Source organism: Pinus tabuliformis, chromosome 4_1, assembly GCF_031772625.1.
Source record: "Pinus tabuliformis cultivar Carrire ecotype Pingquan chromosome 4_1, CPIR1, whole genome shotgun sequence".
Lineage (NCBI taxonomy): Eukaryota > Viridiplantae > Streptophyta > Pinopsida > Pinales > Pinaceae > Pinus > Pinus tabuliformis.
The window spans coordinates 863,766,319-863,790,564 of NC_142303.1; positions in this window are offsets into that span (position 1 = coordinate 863,766,319).

Genomic DNA, 24,246 nt, shown 5'->3' on the forward strand with positions numbered 1-24,246 from the left:
AGTATAAGAGGTGCAACCTTTGTTAAACTTCATGCAAGTCTACACATTATCCAACATTCATCAATCTCAATTTTCTCACAACCATTGGATCCACCTAGAGTTGTGTAGATGTTAACTCGTTAATCTTTGTGGAAATTTGAGAACCAACCATCGTCAATTCTTGTGGAAACAAAGATCCACTCCAAAAGCTACTGGATCTTTAAAAATTTTGGGGTTTGTCCGCATTGCATCAATTTTCACCAATGTAGATCTTCAAATTGACATAACTTCTTATTTCAGAGGAGTTTGGGCAAGTGAAGCATACCATTGGAAAGCTCTCGACAAGCCCTGTCCAACCACACCATCCTTCATTTGATCATCATGTGTCTAGAAAATACTAGGAAATATTCAAACATCATGCTTTATTTGATATTGTTAATAACACTATACTCAACAATCTCTTTCCTTCGACATACCCTTGACATCAATGAAATTGGTTGTCATCAATGACAACACTATGTCCAATAGGGGATTGGGGTAAATATTAGTAATTCCCAATTTACAATAAGTCCCCTTCATTCCCCTCCAATGTCTTTCTAGAAACATACACTCCATACACTTATTACTTAACTTTAAACCAAATTATTCAACACTTAGATCTCTAATTTTAATTTTCTTAAAAGATGAAAACAACCATCCAAATATAAGTCGAGGTCATGGCATAAGTATAATGTTAACATATAAAGCAATAAAATATTTATTTAATTCCCTTTAATTTCACAAGTTTATTAAATATTTTGTGTCTTAAATATGGCATGTTTTGTTTGTTTGGAAAAAAATTGTTACTAAAAAAATAAAAAAATAAAAATAATTGAAAACTTATTATTATTATTATTAAAAACATTTACAATAATTAATGAGTTTAAATTACTTTAAAATAAATGAGTCTTTATTAAAAAAATAAAAAGCAAAAAAAAAATCTAAAAACACGCCAAGAAAACAAAAAAAAAACTAAACTTCAAAACAGTTAAAAAAAATTAATTGAAAAATTATTATTATTATTACTAACCATATTTACAATGATTAATAAACTTAAATTACTTTAAAATAAATAACTCTTTATTTAAAAAAAAAAACCAAACTTAAAAATCTTAAAACATGCTTTTTTTTTTTTAAAAAAAAAAAAAAAAAAAAATTTCAAAACCATAAAAAAAAATAAATTAAAATTTATTGTTATTGTTATTAAAACTATTTACAATAATTAATAAGCTTAATTTACTTTAAAATAAAAAAGAAACTTGAAAATCTAAAAACACGCCCAAAAACAAATAAACTAAACTTCAAAACAAATCTTATGCACAACTAAAGAAGAAACTAATGACAACACCAAAAACGACAATACAACCACTAAAAGTACACAAGAAACCAAAAGCATATGCAATAAGGCAGAAGAAAGTGATAACAACGCAATCACATCAAAAACGACAATACAACCACTAAAAGTACAGAAGAAAGTGATAACAACGCAATCACATCAGCATAGAAAGAGATGCATAGTTGAACTTAGGTATATGTCGACATATATATATGGGATAAAGAATAATTTGCTAAAGTCATAGCTCATGGATGTTTTGAGATAGAATTATTTTTTAAACAGAAATTATCTTTTATAATTGGTATAACCTTCAATTTTTTCGGAACTTTGCTTCATAAAAAATAGTTGCAATCTTCAATTAAATCCTATATAAATTAGTTGTAATCTTCAACTAAATTCCATGTATTTAAATTTAAATTCTAATAAAAACTGGAAGAGTTTTCCACAATTGAGTTTGACCTATAAAAAAGGAGTAGATCCTTTCAATTGCCACGATCTCCATTGAGTATAATTGAACACGGCATGGACTGACAACCCATTGACAGATGGATCCAATCAATGTCATGTGGATGTGGGTGATTTCAAAAGTTGAATTGGGCTCCATACATATTCAGGAAACTCCACCCTAATTCGAAGAAAAACAATCTTCAATTATTACTCATAGGCCTATGACTTCATCATTCTCACGTCACATCGCACATTGTAATTGTTGGCTTCTGTTAATGGCGGTGTAGAAAGATAATTCAATGTTCTCCATGTGTTTCGTGGCATGTGCTTAAATATAGCGATGTGTCTATTTATTAACACCTGTGGGTTTTGGTGTAACAGTAATCGTGACTCCAACAAGTGGTATCAGAGCCAAAGGTCTCAAGTTCAAAACAAACCCGGCTTGTGTTGGGGGAGATTATTGGCTTCCCATGTGTTTCGCGGCATGTGCTTAAATCTAGCAATGTCTCTGTTTACTCACAACCCACACTGTGATTTTGATTTCAAATGCTTTTGATTCCTTCTAACTAATCATTTTATGCCACCTTTTCAAAAGTCATGTACATAGATTCATCTAAGATAGTTAGGTGGGATGATTGGGGTCCTTTTATTCAAATTCAATTCCAGATCAAGTAAAATCTGGAATTTCAATATAATAACTTTGACCCTATTAGTAAAATTGCGATAAATCAAATTGCATATTTGGTTCATTCCAAACCGATATTGTGACTGAGTTAAACTATTAGTTAAACATTGGGTAGTTTGTTGACTTCGATGATTCCAAACCCAATCAACCTGGTGAGATGTTGATAGGTGTGTCCCGCCAGTATTGACATCAACGCATGTAACAACCATCAGAATTGTTCAGTTACATTATGTCAAAGAATTATGCAACAAAAGGATGACAAATAAAAACTATTTAGATATCTATTATCCTATTCTACTAACTTTCCTAGTTTGGCCTACAAATTGAAAAAAAGACAAATCTAAACTAACCCCATAGAGTAGAAAGAATTGATTTTAGATATACATTGAAAAAATTAAAACCAATACAAATGGGCAAGCTTACAGCATTGTCATTTACTGGTGCATTTCAAATATAATTAACGTTGATTTTTTAAATCATATGAATGGAATTAGGTTAAAAATTAAAAAGATTAGAATATTAGAGTTGGCGCATGGACTCCATGGAAATACGGTGAGGGTGGTGCATACAGAATACTGCAAGATCGGTGGTGTCAAAGATAGCCATTTCAAGAAGATTGCAAGGGTCGGTGTAATGAGGATAAGGGTGGTTTTAGATTACAAAGAATTGCGTAGAACCGCTGAAATGTATAGAGATGATTATATATGTATATATGTTTCTTATAATTTTATTTTCTAATTAAAAATATTTGATTACTGGTTTTTAATCTTAAAAAATTGAAATTTAATTGTTTTAATGTGCTTAAAAAAATATGTATTTGTTTTTTATTATTATTCGTTTAAACATAATAACCTTATATATTTTTATAAATACAAAAATATTTTAATTTTGTATACTTTTAAATAACCATATAGTTAAAAAATCAATGTAAATTATTGATAGGAAATAGTAGTAAGAATATTAAAGCAACATGAGGTTTAATTAGCCCCGGGGCCTGATTTGTTGGCTGGGGAACACAATACTAAACTGTTTGTGTAGCTATGTAGGTCACAAATTCAAATTGTCTTACACGTGCATTGTGCTTAAGGATGATGGAGTTGTACATGGAAGTTATAGTGGCAATCGTCTAGGATTGACCTAGAAACTTTGGAGGATTTCCTTCATGTCATGTGAGTACCATAATCACCGCATTACGGATTCACTAGTCATTAAAAAAGACCAACAACAATAACAAACTGTCTAATTATTAATTTTTTTAATTATAAATTTAGAATATAATGTTTTTGAGAAAAACACTTAAAGGATGGATGGTTTGGATTATTAATATATATATTTTTTGAAATAAATATGAGTTACTATTTTTTTATTATTTTAATGTTATATTTTTTTAAATAAAACAAAATCTCAATTATTTCATTTATTTTTAAAAATAATGATTTAATTTTTATTTTATTTTTCAAAATTCTAAAGAATAAAATGTTGAATTTACTTTTCTTTTTGTATATTAAATATGCATCTTAGAATCTTATTTAACTAGTTAGTGTGAATAAATTTCTTTAACCATTTAAATTATAGCTCTATCTTAAGTATGGATCTAGCACCAAATCTATTCAATTGTAAACCTCCTTTAGAATGCAAAATTAGCCAAAAAAAATGTATCTCTATATATAGTTAAATTGTATTTTGAATGTTATATAGAATAAATGACTTAAACTTGTAAATCCAAAAAATCTTTGTTAGAATCTAAAGAAAATTAACAAGAAAAAAGATATACCTAAAAAAGGTATAAAATGTAAAATAGTAAGATGACTTTAAACATTTTAAATTAAAACTTATTTTTTCAGTTGCTTTTTTTTCCCATGGAAAAATCATAATTTTCATTGGTATTTGAAAATTACATGCTGAAGATAGTGATAGCATATGTAGTAATAATGGCGATAAGCCACAATTTGTATTGTTTTGTCCAAAAATGAGTCGATCCCAAGTATGGGAGACTACTTTGATAAATACATATGATAAGTTCATAAATAGATAGACATAATATGTACTATAAAAAAAATAATTACTTCAAAAATATATCCAAAAAATGACACGAAATCAGGGCTTGTTCACTGTTAGGATATTCCGACACATAGGAAATAGTTAAGTACAACTTGGTCTAGTATAGAGTTAGGTAAAGTGTGTTTCTTTACCTTGTACATTTTGTAACTTACAATCCGACGGTCACGATATGTAGTGATCCGACGGTTCATTCTCTCCTCGGTATTACCGACACTTGATCCGTGGCTTGACACCCGATTGGTCCATGATTTCTATTTAAAGCGCATGGAGGGTCATTTGTAGGGTAATCTGTCTATGAGAGAAGCATATGTAAATTTTCATTCTTTTATTAATAAATTGCCTGAAGTGGCCGCGTTGGCTCAAGCCGTGGACTGTTTCCCTCTTTGAGGGTTTTAACCACGTCAAAATACTGGTGTATTGATCTGTGATCTGTTTGTGAGCGATGTCCTTTGGTTTTCTGTTTGAAGAACTTACCCTGTAAATTCCTACATGGTATCAGAGCTATTTGAGGGCCGCGTCCATTGGTGATCCAAATCTGAAGTCGGTAGAACTGCATCTGACTGCCGTTTCCTAGATCTACTATTTTTGACTGCTTTCGGGCCAAGAGGGCTGCTCTGTTGTGTTGGGAGCATCTGTTCCAGTGAGGAACCCCTTTCATTTCACGCGAAAAGGTTTCTGGTAGCCCTAGCTGCGTCATTTTTAAGATCTGGAGGTATACAATGTTTATTTGCAGTTTACAGTTATTTTCTCTCTGTTTATTTTGGTTTCGATTTATTTAGCTTTTTTTATTACCGGATCTATACCTTTCATTTCTGCATATGCTCTTTGCCCTGCGACTCTGTGCAATCTAGGCAAATCAGAAACAGAAAGGAAGGATTTTTCTCATGCGTATGCTCTTTTCCCTGCGCCTTAGAGTGATCTTGGAAAATCCGAAACATTGAGGAAAATATTTAGTTTCCGGCTAAAGCTAACTTTGAGCCGCAAGGTTCATTTTTGAAAATATTTAGCTTTTCGGCTAAAGCTAACTTCGAGCCGTAAGGTTCGTTTTCTTTGCATGTCCGTGTTGGGTTTTGTGTTTTTTGTTTTGTAGGGAAAAAGAGCTTTCTCAAAGCAAGCACGCAACCCAAAGCATCAACCCCCCGGCTCTCTCTCTCTCTCTCTCTCTCAAATTTTTTGTATAGCTCAATTGGTTCAAAGCTATTTTAAGAGAGTAGAGGTCTTGGGTTCAAATCTCCATTTTTTTTTGGGGCGGATTTTTCATTTCCGCACATTCCCGCACTTCGTCGGCGACTTCATCAATTTTCTTTTAAAAAGCCATAACTTCTTCATCCGGAAGCCGTTTTCAGAACCGTTTTTTTTGAAACAGCCCAATTTTTCGAGATCTATCCATTGGAACACTTAGTTTCAGCATCTTTAGCTTCAGTTTCCATTGAAATGGAAAGTCAATACCAAGTTACCCTTGACAACACCATCTACTTCCAATGGTTGTCCTACATTGAGGATTTACTTAGAAGTAAAGGTCTCTACAGAATAGCCTCAGGCCAAGAAAAGAAACCGAAGGATGAAAATAAGGCTGCTAAATGGGAAAATAGGCAAGATCAAGCACGTGGATTGATAGGGATGTCTATTTCTCCAGATCTTAGATTCCATATTGCAGAACTTGATACTCTTGATGAAGCAATGAAACAAATCAATAAAGTTTTTGGGATTAAAAATGAACTTAGAGCCCATCAACTTGAAAATGAGTTGCTTACATTGGACCCTAATAATTTTTCTTGCATTGAAGATTTCTTGTCCAAGTTCAAGACCCTTAGATATCTTTTGGAAGGTGTTAAGGTTAAGAAAGAAGATAGTAACCTTATCTATTCCATTCTTACTAAGTTGGGACCAGCCTACTCTGTGTTTGTTTCCACCTTCCATTCTACAAGAGAAGCCTTCATTTCTCAAGGAACAGACTACAAGTCCCCTTCCTTTGACTCTTTTTGTGATTCTTTAATAAGAGAACAAGAAAAACTCTTACACCTTGGTCTTCTTAATCTTGGAAATTCTTCCAAGAAAGCGTTAGCCGCCCAGCAGCAACCAAATTCAAAGAATCCTAAGAAGTCATATCCTAAAAAGAATGGTCCTAAACCAAACAAGGGGCCTAAGCAATCTCAGCCTCAAAATGAAAAATCATTTCAACAAAATGATAAGACAAATAAAAACAAATGGAAGAAGATTGATAGACATTGCAACTTTTGTAATCGAGATGGCCACTTAGAATCCAAATGCTTTAAGAAGATGGAAGCCTTGGAAGCAGCGATGAAGAAACATAACATCCATTTGGAGCATTCTTCACCTTCAACTTCATCTTCAGGAATGGCACTTTCTGCATGTGGTTGTCAATCATCTCGGTCTGGTTATGCATTAAATGTATCTTCTTCTTCTCATTCTCATGAGTGGCTCATTGATTCTGGAGCTTCTTATCACATGGCCAAAAACAAAGCCATGTTTTCTTCTTTAAATGATTGTAACACCAAAAATATATATGTTGGTGATGATAGATCTCTTAATGTTGTAGGGACTGGAACTGTTCATCTAGACAATGGTCAATTTAATGATGTATTATGCGTTCCAACCTTATCCTGCAATCTTCTATCTGTATATCAGATAACTCATTCAGGTGAAGGTAAAATCGTTGAATTTTCACCTCATGATGTTGTAATTAAGGACCTAAGAGATCCTAAACAGATTTTAGCTACTGGCATTGCTGATGATTCTACAAGGTTGTATAAGTTTCACAACTTTGGGTCATCAAATCTTCCCTCAGTATTTGTTGCTCATAACGATGAAGTGAGCAAACTTTGGCATGAGCGATTTGGTCACTTAAACTATCTCTCCCTTCAGCATCTATGTAAAGAAAATATGGTGACAGGTCTTCCTATGGTATCTTGCAGAGATGGTGTTTGTTCGGGATGTGTACTCGGAAAACATCATCAGGATAGTTTTGAAAAATGTGCCTCTTGGCACGCCTCAGCCCCTTTACAGCTCATGCATAGTGATTTATGTGGCCCACTTCCAGTTGCTTCATTCTCTGGCTACAAGTATTTCTTAACTTTCATTGATGATTTCTCCAGATGCACTTGGGTATACTTCTTAAAACTCAAGAGTGAAGTATTTAACATGTTCTTGGCCTTTAAGGCCTTTGTTGAAAAACAATCTAGACATCAAATTCTTAAGCTAAGATCTGATAATGGCGGAGAATATGTTAAAAACACATTCATCAACTTTTGCACTGAGAATGGAATTCAAATGCAACATACTGTTCCATATACTCCACAAAAAAATGGTGTAGCTAAAAGGAAGAATCGCACCTTAAAGGAAATGGCTAATTGTATGCTTCAATCTAAAGGACTTAGTCTTAATTATTGGGCAGAAGCAATTAACTGTGCAAATTACATAATAAATCACACTCCTACTAAGGTTTTAAAGAATATCACTCCAGAAGAAGCATGGAGCTCAATCAAACCAGATGTAACTCACTTTCGTGTTTTTGGAAGTGAAGCATGGGCCCATATTCCAGATGAGAAACATAAAGCTTTAGAACCTAAGAGTGAACAATGTATTTTTGTTGGATATTCTGAAGATGTCAAAGGATATAGACTTATTCCACTTAAGTCCAAAAATGTTATCATTAGAAGAGATGTAAAGTTTGCTGAAAATGTATCAGCCTGCGAGCCTAGTTCGGCGGATGTGCCACCTCTCCCTATCTCTTCTACTTTTGAAAATATTTCTTCTTCAGATGATGAAAGCGTGGATGAAAATCCTCCCCCACCTTCTCAGGATCCACCTTCATCTCCTCAGCTTCCAAAATGGGTCTGTGCTACTCGGGATGCAGCAGGTGATCTTGCCAGTGATCCTACAGATCAGCGACGTACACGTTCTCAGTTCGAGAGAGCCTCTTCTTTACTGGCTCAAGCTTCAGTGAATTATGATCCTGACACCTTTGCAAAAGCTTCAGGCCATCCAGATTGGGAAGCAGCTATGAATGAGGAATATCATTCATTATTGGCAAATGATACATGGGATCTTGTTCCTCTACCAAAGGGACGAAAACTTGTTAGATGCAAATGGGTTTACAGAACCAAGTATGGACCAGATGGGAAAGTTGATAAACATAAAGCTCGTCTTGTTGCTAAGGGTTTTTCACAAGTTGAAGGCATTGACTACACTGAAACCTTCTCCCCTGTTGCCAAAATGAACTCTATCCGCCTTGTTCTTTCCCTTGCTGCTTCTTTCAAATGGGAAGTCCATCAGATGGATGTTAAATCCGCCTTCTTGCATGGGGACTTGCATGAAGAAATCTATATGGAACAACCTATTGGCTTTATACAAACAGACTCCAGCCTTGTATGTCAGCTTAAGAAATCCCTTTATGGTCTCAAGCAAGCTCCTCGAGCTTGGTATGCCAAAATGGATAACTTTCTTTTAGAATCTGGCTTCTCTAGGTGTCATTCTGACAATACTGTCTACACCAAGAAAGTGGGCAAGTCTCTTATCATTCTTGTTCTTTATGTTGATGATCTTATCCTGATTGGTAGTGATCCCAACCTTATAAACCATGTGAAGTCTAGCCTTAAAAGGAAGTTTGAAATGACAGACTTAGGACACTTACATTATTTTCTCGGTCTTCAAGTCTTGCAATCCAAGGAAGGTATTTCCCTTTCTTAGTTCAAGTATGCTTGTGATATTCTACGCCATTTTCACATGGAAGACTGTAAGCCAGCCCCTTCTCCCTTTCAGTCTGGAGTCAAACTTTCAGTCACTTGTACTTCTCCTGAAGTTGATGCTACCTTATACCGTCAACTTGTAGGAAAACTTTTGTATCTAACCTATACTCGTCCTGACCTTTCCTTTGCCGTTGGCCTTGTTGCTCGGTTTATGCAAAACCCACGTGAAAGTCATTGGAAAGCAGCTAAAAGAATACTTCGTTATGTTTGAGGTATAGTTCAGTTTGGGATTCATTACAGTGCCGAAGCAGCTCCTCTATTGGTTGGTTTCACTGATTCCGATTGGGCTGGTGACCCTGATGATCGGAAGTCTACTGCAGGTTATGTGTTCACTCTTGGTTCAAGACCTATTACATGGGCTTGCAAGAAACAAGGTGCCATTTCTCTTTCTTCAGCAGAAGCAGAGTATTGTGGTGCCATAGAAGCTAGTAAGGAAGCCTTGTGTCTTCGTCAGATCCTATCAGAGTTTGGCTTTCTGCAGCAGCATCCGACTACACTTTGGTGTGATAATCAAAGTGCCATTCAACTATGCAAAGATCCAGTCCAACATCAGCACAAAAAACACATTGAACTGCACATGCACTTCATCAGAAAGCTCAATCACGACCATGTTCTTGAAGTGCAATATTGTTCAACAGATGATCAAGCTGCAGACATCTTCACAAAGGCTCTCACAGAGGCGAAGTTTACTAAACTTCGATTTATGGTTGGAGTTCAGGAAGTTGTCACTAAGGGGGGATAGGCTCTAGTGCCTCCTTCCTTCTCCTATTGTGTCATATTTGTAAATCCTTCAATCCTATCCCAAGTTGTTCTTAAGGGGGGATGTTAGGATATTCCGACACATAGGAAATAGTTAAGTACAACTTGGTCTAGTATAGAGTTAGGTAAAGTGTGTTTCTTTACCTTGTACATTTTGTAACTTACAATCCAACGGTCACAATATGTAGTGATCCGACGGTTCATTCTCTCCTCGGTATTACCGACACCTGATTCGCGGCTTGACACCCAATTGGTCCATGATTTCTATTTAAAGCGCATGGAGGGTCATTTGTAGGGTAATCCATCTATGAGAGAAGCATATGTAAATTTTCATTCTTTTATTAATAAATTGCCTGAAGTGGCCGCGTTGGCTCAGGCCGTGGACTGTTTCCCTCTTTGAGGGTTTTAACCACGTCAAAATACTGGTGTATTGATCTGTGATTTGTTTGTGAGCGGTGTCCTTTGGTTTTCTGTCTGAGGAACTTACCCTGTAATTTCCTACATTGACCCTATCTTGTTGCCCATCCATGTATGGCCGATGGTAGTAACTGTAGATTTCATGGTCATGTTGTTCTCTAATCAACCAGATCCCCTTAGCTGGAGGATGGCTTCTTTTGATAGCTAGTTAGAAATTTTGTTGCACTCCCTGTATATATGATGACAAGAAATATAGTTAAATTGTGATCTCAGCCTCAATGCATCATCCAAAATATGCGGGAGTGTGTGTGTGTGTGACATGCAGATTGTTGATTAAATCATTTTATGATAATCTGCAAGTCACCAAAAATATGTGAACAATGACAGCCTTTTACAAGTGCAAAGAATAATAATTGACAAGGAAATGAGTTGTGCATAGTTGTTCGTCCCTCCTCCCAACTCCATCTAGATCTTATAGTAATGGGCCGTATTTGTGATATGAAGAAGGATTCCTCCACTGCAACCATGATATTGTGCCAAGCCATCAAAATATGCCCATGGTGTAGCATGGTCAATAATTTATTTAGTGATGATGTAGGCAAAAGGTTCACGAGCATCCTCTAGGATGGATTGAAATGTGGTAGTGAGATGAGAAGTGGCTAGTGCCCAACGGGGAACAATGTCTGTAAATATAATTTTGTTCCTTTGAAGCCAAATACACCATTAAATCAACACAAGAAGCTTACGTATTCTATGTGAGTCTGCACTAGTCCACCATCGATGCGAGGCCTCCCCGATACCCATTCCTTGCCAACTAGCTTGTATATGAAGCTGAGATGTAACTTCAATCTAGATAGAGATAGTAATAGGGAAATTAAGGAATAGATGATAAATAGTTTCCATTTCTTGTTTGCATAAAACACACCAAGATGGGCCATGAAAGGTGTGCTTTTGTAAATTATCCACAGTAGGGATCTTATTCTAAAGAATGCAACACATGAATAGTTTGGCCCGGGGGACTGCCTTTAGTTTCCATAGAGCATTCCACCACGAGTTAGATGAAAATGGTTTTTGATTTGAGTATATATGTAGGTATTCAAATTTTGGAGAGTATTTCCTATTAGGTGAGAATTCCCAAATAAGCTCATCATGACCATCAGTTACCCTTACGTGTGATTCCATCAGTGAATAAATGTAAGTATGCTAATTAGCCTACCAGATGGGAGGGATGCCCAGTGTATCAAATAATTTCCAGGCCTTTCTAAAGATGTTAGTGTTTTCCAGAACTGTAATATGTGCCAAGGTAGTGAAGCTTGCAGTCGAGAGGTGGTGAATCAACTCCTGGGGAAGTTGATGTGAATTCCTGCAGCCTATCCATGGGTCCATCCCAATATGTACATGATTTCCATTTCCTATCTTCCATGTCAGTCCATCACTGATATATTCCAATGTGTTTAGGACCTCCCTCCATACCGTTGATATATTTTCCCTGTCCCAGGTTGGGAGTCTGATCCAGTCAAGAAGATGGAGTGGGAAGATATACTTCTAAGAGACAACCTCAATCTAGGTATTTCTCGAGGTGAGTACATTCCATCCCAATTTTGTAGTCAGAGAACTAGAAAATATTTCTAGTCTTTTCATACACCATCCCCCCCATTTTTTTGGAAGTGCAATCTTATCACAGCTAGCCCAAGAAAATATGTGCCCTTCATGTTTTCCCCTCCATATGAATCTACATCACAACTGTTCGATTTTGCTGATAATGCCTTTTGTATCCAAGCAAGTGACATTGAGAATACTAAAGTATCTTTGAGTACCGATTTGATGAGAATAAGTTGACCCACCCTCGAGAGCCATCTATGGTGCCAAATATTTAGTCTCCTCTCAATTTTGGCCACCAGCCAAACCCAATCTGCAATCTGGTAATTGGCATGTTTTAATCGAAAACCCAAGTATTTTAGGCCATCATAAAAATCAACGAGGTGAATGGGAATTGTTGTAGTGAACAATGTATCTCATACAGTGAGAATCAAGCAACAAATATTATGGATTTATGATGGTTGCAATCCATACCATTGGCGAAGCAAAAGCATCGAAAAGTAGTACTAAAAGCAGTGGTATCCGCCAATGATCCATTCAGAAAGATGAGAATATCATCAACGAATAGCAGGTGGGTGAGTATACAACTGTTTATAATATTGATGCCTAACTGTTTGCCGTGTCTTTTGTCTACAATAATGAGGCGACTCAGTTCTTCCATGATTAGTAAGAAGAGAAGAGGTGAGAGTGGGCATCCATATCTAAGGCCTCTATACGCATGAAAGAAAGATGATGATGAGCCATTGATCAAGAAACTGTATGGAACATTAAAAATATAGCATATAATCCATTGAATGAAAGGTAGAGGAAAGCGAAGATGTGACAATAGCATCTGAATATAGACCCAGCTAGTGCGGTCAAAAGCTTTAGCCAGATTAATCTTGATTACCATACATTTAAGTTTCTTAGCTTTGATGGAGTGTAGGGCCTCTTGAGTTGTGGCTTCATGTATATATCGATGATCAAGAAATGAAAACTTCTCTGGGGATATGTGCTTAGATAGTTTTGGCTTGAGATGATAAGCAATAATCTTGGCAATGATATTATAGATACACCTGCATAGAGATATAGGCCTGAAGTCATTGAAAGATTGTGGGTCATGAATCTTGGGAATAAGAGCAATGAAGGTAGAGTTGAAGGCATCATACATTCTCCCCCTCCTCCTACATTCTTCAATGACATGAAGGAGCTCATTCCCAAGGATGTTAAAGAAAGCAAGATAAAATTCAATCGATCAACCATAATTTCCAGGGCTTTTGTCCTTCTTAAACCACTTTAGGGTGGATTCCAATTCCCCCATGGTGACCAGAAAAAGTAGGCCCTCTCCTGCTTCTTGGTCCACAAATTCGGGAAAGTGGTCTGCCTCCTTAATGATCTCAGTAAGATTTACCTACGGTGGGCCTCTGAACAATCTACCAAAATCGGAAGTACTAAGAGTAGCCAATTGGTGAAAAGTATTTTCCTGTCATCCATCTTCATCCTCTGGATGCCATATAGTATTGATAACCCGATGTCCATTTGCAAATTAGTGATAAAAATTTGTGTTTTCATCCCTCGCCTATAACCATATGGCACAACTTCGTAGGCGCTGGGTTTCCTCTTGGTCCTTCAAGATTCTATTTCGGTCCACTTCTAGTTTGATGAGTCTTTCTTTTGACTTAGAAGAGGCAAAACCACGACAATCCCAGTCCCCCAAATATTCAAGCTCCATTTGTGTGTCTCTCGGAGTCTTCTCATCTTTGTACCTTTTTTGCCTAGATCATTCAATAGATTTATGTTTAAGGGTGAGAATTTTTTTGGCAAATACTTCAGAGACTGATTGACCATATGGGGGTAAGTAGGTCTTCCAATGCTTTGTAACCATTAGTATGTAACCCTCATCCTTGAAACAGGTGGAATCGAATTTATATGGTCACCACAAGCGAATTTAAGGTAGATGGGCAAGTGATCAGAGAATCCCCCAAATACCACCCATTGACGATATAAGGAGATATGGTCCAGTAAATAATCCTTAAACAAGAATCTATCCAGTCTCCTAGATAGTGCAACAACTCCAGTCCTTTTATTTCTCCAGGTGGGTTGCAAATGAGCCATAGGGATATCAGTTAGATGATGGACCTCTAATAGATGTTGGAATGCCTCTGATAGAGAGTCACATTGTGCATTATGACCCCATGATTCAGCACACCCAATACATAATTTGTGATCACCCCCAATGATAATATTTTCAACTTGCATATAGGAATGATTAAGTAGCTTGTGCTAGAAAGGTGCCCTATTGATGTAGGGTCCATATAAATTGATGAGTCTGAGATCCCTCCCAAATTCCGAAGAATAAATATCAGCCCCAATGATTCCTTGCCCGCCCTAGGAATTTATAAATTTTACAGATTTGGGATTGAGGCCCAGTGTCATCTCACCAGACCACCCACGAACGTCTAAGACATGAAAATGCCATCTCGGTATAATAGCCTCACGAATGGGGGTGATCAATGCACGTGGTGCAAGACATTCCTGAAGAAAAATAATATCGACCAATTCCATGTATAACAATTGATGGAAGGCTATTTTGTGAGCGAGACTAGCCAACCCATGACAATTAAAGGAGAGGCACTTCATGGAGAACCAGTGGCAAGTGAGGTCAATGCTCTAAGGAGCTTGTCAATGGGGGTTGGCGGCCATGAGCCACATCCAGTCCCACTTGTCATATAGCCTTTGACATATTGGAATGCCGACACCTAGTAGATCTAGTGGGTGGGGCGGGGGGGGATGATGCGAATACCACATCCATCCCATAGAGATAGGAGAACTAGTGAACGAAGATTGTAGTGATGACTCCGATTGGATTTAGAGGATAGCTCAGTAGAGGTGATTGTATCTGGGGGCCCTGGGATGGATGGGGTAGTAGGGGAGAATATGGGTGCACAACAAGCCAGTGTGCATAATACTAAGGGGTGACAAATAATAGGTGCAGAAGTGCAAAGCGATACACATGGAATGCAAATAAATGATATATCGAAAGGTAGAAAGGGTGCAACAAAGGCAGTCTTTGTCGCAGCCGCACGAGATCTAGTAATATGTGGGGATGGGGGGTGAACATGCTCCATGCAAGCACCCTGAGCCGTCGGTGTATCTTCCATTGGATGCTTCTAAGTCTCTGCAGTTTTCTTTTCTCACAGATCTGTTGATGGAGTAGTATCAGCTTGTTCAAGTCGGGCCACCGAAGTAGAGCTTGAAGCCAGTAGCAAACAATCTTTTTATAGATGCCCAATCTTACGGCACCTCCGGTAGTGATATAGGAAACCCTCATAATCTAAAATTTGAACCCTATAGTATTCCTCCAGTGTAGTTGCATGTTCTCCTCCAGTCCCTCCTTGGTGTCCATATGGACCAATATTCTTGCCATAGACATGTTCTGTGTGACTATATATGATTTTTCATAGTCCATATATTGACCAAGAGCATTCCCAATTCTCTTAAAAAATTTTGTCAATTAGAAATGGATAGGTAGATCCCAAAGACGCACCCAATTAGGGCCATCCCCTAGGTGTTCACTCTCGAGGTCAAAGAGTGAACTCCAATGCTTGAGTAGAACTGGTGTCATTTCAATATGCTAGTGCTTAGATAAAACCCAGGGGATGGACTCAGGGTGCTGAGAACATAGTTCAAACCATCCATAAGAGAGGGTCACCACAGACGGTAATTCATTGAGTAATTGTCCCCAAATCTCCAATACCCATTGGCACAACTGCACATCCGAGTATGCCCTGCCCCTGACCCGACCCACTAGAACATGGTCAGATGTATCAAGAATGTACCGCATCTAGAGCTCGTCACCAAATGTGAGCGAAATCTTCTTCGAGTCGGCCTTAACCCCCTTGTAATGCTTTGTCGACCATCCCAGCCTTCAAGGAGTAGGGATATCAAGTGGAGAGGGGGTTGGGACTAATCCATAACCCAACTCTGAACCCCCAGTGAAGCCTGAGTGGGGTGGGGTGGTGTTCACAAAATAATCAGAGGTGGGTGGATTGGAAATAAGTGGGTAAGTGGTGGATGATGAGCGAATGGAGGGTGGGTGAGTGTATTGAACCTGCACCTGGAAGGGTAGAGTGTGGGATGTCCAAGGAAATTTATGGCAGGGGACTTTAGGGGAAAGAGGTTGTGGGAGGGTCAAGACAAGATGAGAGGAACTGTAGTGAAGCTGGGGAGAACAGGGGTAAATCAAGGCCTAGGGTGTAGAGGCCTCATCAGGTGTCATGGAAGACGATAGAGAGAGATATGGCAGACGGGTCAAGTGGTTCATCTGCTAAGTCAGAAGAGAGAAGATAGGGTAGTCCGACACTGAATATACCCCATGTGCTCTAACTAGAGACAAAGATATCTCCAATGAAATGTTAATTGATCATACCAGCAGTTGTGGGGGTTAGACAAACCAAATGGGGACCGAGGTGTAAGGGTCCTCGAAGTAGTCCAAAATGTCTTCCTCCATGCATGCTGACAGCTCATAAGATAACTACCCTGGGAAATACGTCAAGGTGAAAGTTGCCCAGACAGTTAGTAACATTCCAGAAGAAGCCATTGAAAATGGGCGTGGTCAACTGAAACGGTGGGAGAGGTAGTTAGAGGGGAAGTGAAATTCAACCCCAGCTACGGGCCAATGGGTAGAGCACGATTTGTGCACCAGAACTAGGCATTAGGTTTAGAAACCATTGCCGATCTTTCAATTGCTTTATATGATATATACATAACATTTTAAAACTATATATAATATATACATAATTGACATTAAGATATTTTACATAACATGTCAATTAAGACCTTTTATCTATGGACTACATTGTTCACATTGAGATTGTATTTTCTTTTCATTAATATATTTTTAACTATATTACTTAATTTTTCATATTAAAATATTTTATTAATGACTCATGTTGATTTTTGTTTTTATTATTATGAATATTTTTAAATGTCACATATTAATTTTATATTATGGATTGAATGATTACACATTTCCCTCTTATTATTTTTATTAAGAGGTACTTGATATTTTTTATGAAATTTTAAATAGTGTAAATAATAAATAATGGGAAAGGAAGAGTGATCGGGAGAAGAAACCCAATATTCACTCCTTCATGTATATAACTATGAGAAATATAAGTGAATAAACAGATTTCATTTGAGGAGTTACCTCCTAGCCTGACATGGTATCAGAGCCAGCGCCATTTTTGGCTTCCCTCTCTACTTTGTAACTCCCATTCTGCCTATTCTGCCTATGTTCTACATCCTTTGCAGATTGACATCTTTGTCAAATCCCTGCAAAATTTCATGCATTATTGAATGCACTAGTGCGTTAAACATTGGGTTTCATGCATTACTGAGGCAACCTAGTGTGGTGAGCATGTAATGTGCATTTCCTGGAGGTATGTAGTGGAAGCGTGGTGTTGTGGACAACATTGATAGCATTGAGGTTTTGTATATGTTGATTTTTTTGTATTGTGAATGAATGATGTAACATTGAATGATTGTGGTAGAATATCGACACCACCTTTGAAGTCTAGTTATGTTGAATGCTGTGGTTTTGAATCTTCTATGGAAATGCTACAAGGAGGTGTGATTTCCTTCCATTCTACCTCCTCCCAAATGCAACCTCCAAATGATTCTCCCTTGGCTCTCCGTTGCACAATCAAACTCCCACTTGCACATTCAGCCTCCCTCTTGCATAGTAAAACTCCCTCCCTCACATTGCTTGCTATTCTGATTTTGATACAGTTGTTTGTGTTCATTCATACCATACAACACGAACTCTCCATACCACTGGTTACCATACAGTCATACCATGCCATCGGTTTGTGTGCATTCATACCATACCACTGGTGGTAACAAAAAAAAATGTATTATGTTGAATGCCTCCCCACTGTAGGTTCATTTGACTCCCCACAATGTTTCCCTTGATATTATAGAATGCTCTCCTCACACTCCCACATTCCTGTTCGGACATATATACACGCATCACCCCTTTTGTGTGTATACATTTGCTTCTTTTGTGTGTATATGACCAGGTATCATGCTAGTAAAGTTCACAATATTTCAAGTGCACCCGGTCAACAACTCCGCACAGTATAGGTCAATACATTGACCCCTGGTTCATATAACCATACCTCCCCATAACACCATACTTGAGTTTATTCCATACTCGCTCCCACTGCTTTTTAATATTGTGTTTTATGTATTACTGTGCCTCCCACCACCTCCCTCATATAAGCCCCTCCCCATATAATACCTCTTCTATATTTATATTAGATTTGTAATTTTTTTTACAAAACTACCGCGGGAAGTGTTATTTCTTACAACATATTGGCAGCAGAAGTATATTTTTTTTACAATACACAGATTTTAAAATGCACTCATTAATATCTATTGTGGAAGTGGTTCTCAATGGGAAGGAGAATTATCCTGAGTGGTCTCGGAAAATAAAACACACTCCCATTTTTAATGAGCTGTGGAAAGGAGTGTGTGTTGGAGAAGGAGACAAAGAATGAGAAAATCCTACCTTAGATAAGGAATTCTCCATTTGGGAAAATAAGAACAGTAAGGCTTATGCCTTGATTGCAACATTAGTAAATGAAGAGGTGAGTCACCATATTTCACCATTTTTAAATGCTTTCGAAGCCTTAGAAAAACTGAAAGAAATCTATGAATCACACTCTGCACTTGAAGATTTTCAACTCATGATTAAATTGTTCAACCATGAATTGCAAAATCATGATCCTCTTGCTCTTGCATCAGAAGTAAAATGCATGATATCAAAGTCACTAATGTTGAACTGGAAATTCCTCTGATAGCATTTGTCAAAGAACTTTATCCCACTTTCTTACATTATCTTGATTCATTGCAAGAAAATGGAAACCTCAAAGAAATTACCTTTAACTCCGTTGTGAATAAATTTGTTGAGAGAGAGAAAGCTTTTGGGAAGAAGACAACCCCTTGTTACACAACATTTTATCACGGTCCCTGTACTCCCCATTCCTCGATCCTAGAGGACCTCTACAGTGAACTCTATATGCTTTCCCATCATGAAGAGCATGCCTTTACATTCCTATTCATGAGTAGAATATTCCCCTCTTTCATCATTTCCCAAGAATCTTCCTTCAATCTTCCAGTTTACAAGACTGGCACTAGTGATCAGTTCCTTCCTCGCGTCGATTTGCAGAGTTTGAAACGAGACCTAGCACCGTATGGCGCAAGTGATTCCTTTATCACTCATGCTGATCCTCTTTTGGCAAGTTTTTAAAAATGGATTTGAAGCTTCCAGCACTAGAAGCTTTGTGGAATGGAAGTCTGGTAAATGGTTTGGGTGGATAGAGCCGAGGATGTTAGTTTGGGCTCCTTTCACCTATAAATATGGAACAAACCAAAGATATAAGCCCTCTCCCATCATAAAAGGAACCAACTCCCTTCCACCAAAGCTATATAAACTCCTCCTTTTCCATGTTGAACTAGTCTTTTTTGGAGCTTGAATAACCACCAAGCTATCTATAGATTTTTTCCTTCTAGTTTATGTGTGTAAAGGGAGAATAGTGTATTTGGTTTGGTTTGGAACTAAAGGGACGAAGCCTTAAACTTGCATTGTTGAGGCTAACCATGATATGATAGAAGTGGTGTTAGAACCCGGATACGTTGTAGGAGACCTACAACATCAAGGCTTTGGTTGTATCTCATTCTGAGCTTTATATCAATAAAATTAATGATTTATTTCATACATTAAGTGTCATATTACATTTGATGGCTTAAGGTTGAATTTTTAAAGTAAATTGAATGTGATTGTATGCTATTACGTTTGTTTTTTTCTATTGTGTATTTGTTTCAGGTATTGGAAGGAGAAGAACTCAAAAGAAGCTGGAGCAAAGGAGAAAGGTCATCATCAAGTTGAGTAGCATTCTAAGAGGTAGGCCCTCTTATTCGATTCTAGTTTAAGGAAATATCCATTAGGTTGTTCTATTTGCGGCTAGACCCACTCTAGAGTTAGAGGGATCACCTCTATTTGCAGAGGAGATTTACCTACTCCACAAATTGGTGACCATACTGGGGAGCCATCCCTCTCTCTTGTTTTTTTTTCATTTCGTGGTTTGTGTGAACATTTTTTGTATCACCTTTTCCCTTTGGTTTTCTGTCCATTGACTGATTTACTGCTTCGGTTCCGAAATTTAGAGTGACAAGTCTAGTTTTGAGATTTGAAAATTTTTATTTTTTCCTTGAAATCCTCGATCAGCACATTCTATTTTATAACAGTTGTGCCAACCAGTGCAAATTTCTCTAAAGCAGTCATGTCATACCCCCTTGTGGTGCATGTTTTCATTTAGGAAATCATGCCGATTCCTGTAAGTGAAGATTAGGGTTTCTCCTGAATCATAACCAGTGTGTCTTGCCCTCATGATTTCTGCCTCTTAGCCTATTTTTCCTTTGTTGTCCCTGGGAAGAAAGCTTCATTAGCTTGTTGTGTGTACTTGTTTGGTTTGCCCTTTCCTTGATTTTTTGAGTCTTTGGATGTTTTTGACCCTAGGGCATCTGAGTCACCATCCATTCAGCTTTTTATGTGCTCAGCAAGTCAAGTGGTTGGTTAATTGCTGCATGCATTTTTTGTTCTAGTTCTTTTTATTGCTTTGGTTTCAATTGAACAAGTTTGAAAAGTTTCGTTTGCTCTTTTCTCGGTTGAACGTCTCTTTCCGAGCATAGATTACAATTGGTCATCTTGTTTCTATTGAGTCTTTGCATGTTGATTTGGAAAAGAATTCTCTTTTTCGTGCTTTGCATATGATTGATGTTCATTGTTTGAAAATTTTTCATTGAAGTGTTTATATGAGAGATTCATTTTTATCATTCCCTTGAAAGATACATCATTCTAGTTTGCTGAATCGATATGTTGCATTAAGTAGCATCATTGAAATCTAGAATTTCATCATCATTTTGCATTCGAAAGGAAATGAATTTCTTTTACCATTGAAAGGACTAGTTTGAGGTGCATTTGATAGGAAGATAGGAAGTGGAAATATTTTTTCGTTATTTTGTTTTCAAAAAAGCGAAGTAGTGAAGAGTCACCTTACTTTTAGTTGCTTGTTTGTTGCATTGATTGTTTTCTCTACTCTCATTAGTATAAAAATTCATTGAATTCAAAGGGTTTTGTCTCATTTAGCTGCATATAGGATTTTTTTTTGAGTCACATCGATAGGGCTTGAAAATTGAGACATAATTTCAAGATAAACTTTAAAATGTATTCAATTAACCTAATGCACATTTGAAACCTAAAGCTCATATTTTAGAGGTCTGGGCTACAGACGTGTTCTGGTGTCTTTAAACCTAGCAGTTGTCGTTCGCTTCGGCACTAGACAGTGCTAGTATAGACTTGTGTTCCCCATACCGTCACATATATAAAGGGAGAACCCACTAGGTTTGCAATCCTTTATCCACAGGAAGGCGAGTATGCCACCTTGTAAACGTGACACACCGAACACAACATTCAAGGAGATTGCATGCCCGTACTTCTCGGTTCACCGGGAGGTATTCTAGAGTTCATGGTTACCTCATAATCCTTTTTCCTAGATTATCCTAAGCAGTAATTTTTGTCTTTTTGACACTCTAAATTTAAAATATCATCAAGCACTTTTCCTTTTGAGCTTGTTTAAACCAAAAGTGATAAATTCATCTCTGCCTTTTTCTCGACTCTTAAAAAATTATTTCCCACAATCACATCACATTCTTGATAGTCTTATTCTAGACCACATCGTGAGTATACCTTTAATACATTTTTAAGAAGCCCTAAAATTAGTCTCTTTTCTCTTGTTGTTTGAGACAAAGTCATCATGGCAGAACCATCAGGTTCGCCTAGTTCCTCTTCCACCCCTCCATATAAAAGATCATCTGAGGAGCCTCTTCCAGAACTCCTGTAGTCAATTGAGGATTAAGGTGTTGAACTTGGAATTGTTCTGAGTATTCAACCTTTGTCATCTCGTCCTCCCCCATTAGATACTAGGCCAAGTTACGAATCTGACCCATAATCTCTAGATAATCCTATCCAGACTCCTGAGAGTTCACCGACCCCTAAAGGTCAACAAGGATTGGTTGTTTTTCCTCCGAATCCTTTGTTCAATCGTGTTGTGATATCACCGTAGCATCTGTACAATCCGTACGATCAACTAGGTATTCCTTTGGAATTATCCCCTCAAACATCTTCGGTTGTCCGTCATTGTTTGTTTCCACCAATGGAATGAGAAGGTGATATTCCAGTGTCCTCTTCGGGTCACTTGGAGGTTTCTGCTACACAAACTCCTTACATTGTTGATGAACAGAGATATCAATTCCCTCCTAAAGGTTTTGCTTACATGGGAAGCATGCTGACTAGCATTTACCCTGAGCACAATGGATCTTCATTGCCGCATGGTTATACCTCTCTAGCTCAATTGGTGTCGGGCACTCCCAGTGCTTCTTCATTATATCACAACCCTATCTGGTCGTTTGTCGCTATGCCTACCTCAGGTCCGTTCATTCAGAACCTAACCTCTCAATCGATTGTGCATTCTGCAGTCACTTTAGTTATGGTGCAACCCACCATTCTGAATCCACTGATTTGGTCGTTTCAAGTTACTCTTCCAGTTTGACTGACGGTTTCGAGTCAAGTCTCTGTAAGTTCTTCAACCCCTCTAGTAAGTGGACATGTTGTCCCACCACCTAGGGGAAAACCCCAAATATTTCCATGATTTATGGCACAACCAATGTGAGTGTCTCACAAAATCACATGGATGGGATGAACGAGCCCTCTTCTGATGTTATTCTGAGCCCTCCTAGTCGTTCTGGATCGAATCATTTCCAATACCAGCAGCCAAACCCTGCTAGTCTGTCTAGGTCAAGTAACATCCAGTACTAGCAGCCATATGTGGCTCAAGGTCCCTTCCAACCTCATTATGCTCCATATGGTTCACAAGCGATGGTAAATCCACCTTACATCCCTCAAGCTGGACCTTATGTTCAGCCTGGTCCATCCGTCGTGCCTGGTGGATATGGCAAGATCAAATTCGGGAACTTTCAAGGTATTGCTCCAGGAACTGTCCAGGTACCCTTGCCGCAGCAAGGGAAACCCATGTAGTAGCAAGGGAAACCTTTTTAGCTACAAGGGAAATCTTTGCAGCAGCAAGGGCAGGCATTGCAGCAGCAAGGACAACTACAACAACTGTAGGGACAACCCTTGCAACAATCGCAACAAACTTTGCAGCCGCAGGAGTAGTTTGTTCACTAAGCTTCCCAACCTATACCTTCGCAAGGTCAACCTCCATAGCCACAAGGACATTTACCTTTACAGCAGGAAGGCCAACCCTTGCAGCAGCAACTCTTGTACTCATATCAACAGGGTCAACCTTTGTAAGGCCAAGGTCAAGTCCTATAACAAGAAGTTCCAAATCCTTATGCCTAGGGGCAATAGGTTCAGAATCCTTATTTCAAAGAGCAACAGATGGAAAATCCTTATGTCCAAAGGAAACATGTTCAAAACCTTATGTCTAGGGGTAGCAAGTGAAAAATTTGTTTGTCCAAGGCCAACAGGCTCAACAGCCTATTAACCCATATGTTGCTTATCAATAGCCTATGGCCAGATAGTATCAAGGCTACCCAGGTCGTAATCCCCCCTACTGGCAAGGTAACCTATAGTGGGGGCAAAATAAAATTCCATATGGACAAAATCCTCCACTATGGGGACAAAATCCTTATCAACAAGGATGGGTTCTGCAGTCTGAGCCTGCTCAGAGGCCCCAAATGCCTTTTAATATGCAATTGCCATTATTTGCTACATTAGAGCTGCCAGATGTTTCTAGACTCACGAATGATCCAATTCTTAATTTTCCATATTGGCCTCCAGTCTTGTCCAAGATTCCAAGCGATTGTCCAAAGTTTGAGGGAAAAGAGAAAGAGGATCCACAAGCCCATGTGATGACATATCACCTCTGGTGCTCCTCCAATTCATACGTTGATGATTCTATTTGTTTTCGACTTTTTCAACGAACCGTTATAGGTGCTACAGCCAAGTGGTACATTGAATTACCTTGAGGTACCTAAAATGACTTTAACACTCTTGCTATGGCTTTCCTCACACATTTTCGGCTACCAGTTTG